Here is a 4,167-nt window from a genome sequence, read left to right as displayed (position 1 = left end):
ACACCTTTTTTAGACCAATGCCATGTTCAGTTTTGTCTCTAGGGTGAAAAGATCCGGGGTAGGTATGCTCAATATTGGCGTCTGGCGATCCAAATTGGGAGTAGGGGTCGATTAAATTTTTTTTGGGCTTACGTTCACATATTTCAGTATAAATAAAGATTCAGACATGTAGTAAACACCCTAAGCATTAGTTTGAGCTATAATATACCTCAATGGCATGTCTGGGCGGTGCTGGGGGAAGATTTTCACTATAATTGATATTTGCCTTTATGTTGGTTTTCTTGGCCTTTATGATGGTTTTTCGTGTTTTCCGCTTAATGACGCACCTATTTATGTTGGAAAACACATGTTAAATTTAGCCAAGGCCTTTACGGTAAAAATGACACCTTGTATAGACAAAAGACATACTCAGTTTGGTCTCTAGGGGAAAAAGATCCGGGGTAGGTATGGTCAATATAGGCGTCTGGCGATCCAAATTGGGAGTATGGGTCGATGAAATATTTTTTTGGCTTACGTTCACATGTTTTAGTATAAATAAAGATTCAGGCATGTAGTAGACACCCTAAGCATTAGTTTGAGCTATAATATACCTCAATGGCATGTCTGGGCGGTGCTGGGGGAAGATTTTTACTATCATTGATATTTGCCTTTATGTTGTTTTCTTGGCTTTTCTGACGGTTTTTAGTGTTTTCCGCCTAATGAGGAACCTATTTATATTGGAAAACACATGTTAAAGTTAGTCAAGGCCTTTACGGTAAAAATGACACCTTGTATAGACAAAAAAATGCTCAGTTTGGTCTCTAGGGGGAAAAGATCCGGGGTAGGTATGGTCAATATTGGCGTCTGGCGATCCAAATTGGGAGTAGGGGTCGATGAAATATTTTTTTGGCTTACGTTCACATGTTTCAGTAGAAATAAAGATTCAGGCATGTAGTAGACACCCTAAGCATTAGTTTGAGCTATAATATACTAGTACCTCAATGGCATGTATGGGCGGTGCTTGGGGAAGATTTTCACTATAATTGATATTTGCCTTTATGTTGGTTTTCTTGTCTTTTATGATGGTTTTTCGTGTTTTCCGCTTAATGAAGCACCTATTTATGTTGGAAAACACATGTTAAAGTTAGCCAAGGCCATTAAGGTAAAAATGACACCTTGTATAGACCAATGACATGCTCAGTTTTGTCTATAGGGTGAAAAGATCCGGGGTAGGTATGCTCAATATTGGCGTCTGGCGATCCAAATTGGGAGTAGGGGTCGATTAAATTTACTTTGGGCTTACGTTCACATATTTCAGTATAAATAAAGATCCAGGCATGTAGTAAACACCCTTAGCATTAGTTTGAGCTATAATATACCTTAATGGCATGTCTGGACGGTGCTGGGGGAAGATGTTAACTATAATTGATATTTGCCTTTATGTTGGTTTTCTTGGCTTTTATGATGGTTTTTCGTGTTTTCTGCTTAATGAAGCACCTTTTTATGTTGGTAAACACATGTTAAAATTAGCCAATGCCTTTACGGTAAAAATGACACCTTGTATAGACCAATGACATGCTCAGTTTGGTCTCTAGGGTGAAAAGATCCGGGGTAGGTATGCTCAATATTGGCGTCTGGCGATCCAAATTGGGAGTAGGGGTCGATTAAATTTTTTTTGAGCTTACGTTCACATATTTCAGTATAAATAAAGGTTCAGGCATGTAGTAGACACCCTAAGCATTAGTTTGAGCTATAATATACCTCAATGGCATGTCTGGGCGGTGCTGGGGGAAGATTTTTACTATCATTGATCATATTTGCCTTTATGTTGTTTTCTTGGCTTTTCTGACGGTTTTTAGTGTTTCCCGCCTAATGAGGAACCTATTTATGTTGTAAAACACATGTTAAAGTTAGTCAAGGCCTTTACGGTAAAAATGACACCTTGTATAGACAAAAAAATGCTCAGTTTGGTCTCTAGGGGGAAAAGATCCGGGGTAGGTATGGTCAATATTGGCGTCTGGCGATCCAAATTGGGAGTAGGGGTCGATGAAATATTTTTTTGGCTTACGTTCACATGTTTCAGCAGAAATGAAGATTCAGGCATGTAGTAGACACCCTAAGCATTAGTTTGAGCTATAATATACTAGTACCTCAATGGCATGTCTGGGCGGTGCTTAGGGAAGATTTTCACTATAATTGATATTTGCCTTTATGTGGTTTTCTTGGCTTTTCTGACGGTTTTTAGTGTTTTCCGCTTAATAAGGCACCTATTTATGTTGGTAAACACATGTTCAAGTTAGCCAAGGCCTATACAGTAAAAATGACACCTTGTATAGACAAAAGACATGCTCAGTTTGGTCTCTAGGGGGACAAGATCCGGGGTAGGTATGGTCAATATTGGCGTCTGGCGATCCAAATTGGGAGTAGGGGTCGATTGATAATTTTTTGGCTTACGTTCACATGTTTCAGTATAAATAAAGATTCAGGCATGTAGTAGACACCCTAAGCATTAGTTTGCGCTATAATATACCTCAATGGCATGTCTGGGCGGTGCTGGGGGAAGATTTTCACTATAATTGATATTTGCCTTTATGTTGGTTTTCTTGGCTTTTATGATGGTTTTTCGTGTTTCCCGCTTAATGAGGCACCTATTTATGTTGGAAAACATATGTTAAAGTAAGCCAAGGCCTTTACGGTAAAAATGACACCTTGTATAGACCAAAGACATGCTCACTTTGGTCTCTAGGGTGAAAAGATCCGGGGTAGGTAATGTCAATATTGGCGTCTGTCGATCCAAATTGGGAGTAGGGGTCGATGAAATATTTTTTTGGCTTACGTTCACATGATTCAGTATAAATAAAAATTCAGGCATGAAGTAGACACCCTAAGCATTAGATTGAGCTATAACATACCTCAATGGCATGTCTCGGCGGTGCTGGGGGAAGATTTTCACTATAATTGATATTTGCCTTTATGTTGGTTTCTTGCCTTTTTTATGGTTTTTCGTGTTTCCCGCCTAATGAGGCACCTATTTATGTTGGAAAACACATGTTAAAGTTAGCCAAGGCCTTAACGGTAAAAATGACACCTTGTATAGACCAATGACATCCTCAGTTTTGTCTCTAGAGTGAAAAGATCCGGGGTAGGTATGGTCAATGTTGGCGTCTGGCTATCCAAATTGGGGGTAGGGGTCGATGAAATATTTGTTGGCTAACAATCGCATATTTTAGTATAAATAAAGATTCAGGCATGTAGTAGACACCCTAAGCATTAGTTTGAGCTATACTATACCTCAATGGCATGTCTGGGCGGTGCTGGGGAAGATTTTCACTATAATTGATATTTGCCTTTATGTTGTTTTCTTGGCTTTTCTGACGGTTTTTAGTGTTTTCCGCCTAATGAGGAACCTATTTATGTTGGAAAACACATGTTAAGGTAGCAATAAACAGTTAGGAAAAAGTACTAAAATTTGCCCTTATGAATTTTACCATTCCCTTTTCATTGCTTTCTTGCAATATCAAGCTTACTGTTTGTGTCATATATGGGCATATGTATGGAATCAGAATCTTCCATATATTTTATTTCTTGTATATAAAATTGTAAAATATAATTTCTTTTTGGTGTATCCATGGCAACAATCTGCATAAATTTGTTATAAAATATTGCAAAAAGGGGGGGGAAAGATGTCACATATTTCCCCAAAATTTGGCTAAAATTAGAATTTCAATCGCTTGAAGATATACCTTTTCTGAAACTGTGTACATATACCATTCAGCAAATCCAATGAAAATCATATGTCTTTCGTCTCATTGTTTTGTAAAATTCCGTCAAAAACTTCGTGTAGAAAAAGAGTGTTTGTAAACAGTACAGTAATTTCTGGACCGATGGCCGGTCTAGCTATGAAAATACGGACTGTCAAACAGAAAACAGCCCATAAAACATGTAAAAAATAATCTTGATGCTCTTATAAACCATCTTTGAAGGCTAAATTAGCACTCATCTGTCTTAAAATGAATTTTATTACACAATAACTTTCCTATTTGAAAAATCCACAGGAGCCATAATGCGAAACTAAACTCTTAACTGTGTATTGCTACCTTAATAGTAAATATTTTTTTCAAATTCTCCCTTTTAAATTATTTTCTGAGTTCTTCTAGCTAAAACGAGTAAAATGGCCTTTTATTTTTG

This window comes from Mytilus trossulus, chromosome 5, assembly GCF_036588685.1.
Source record: "Mytilus trossulus isolate FHL-02 chromosome 5, PNRI_Mtr1.1.1.hap1, whole genome shotgun sequence".
NCBI lineage: Eukaryota > Metazoa > Mollusca > Bivalvia > Mytilida > Mytilidae > Mytilus > Mytilus trossulus.
Note: the sequence above shows the minus strand (reverse complement) of the source record.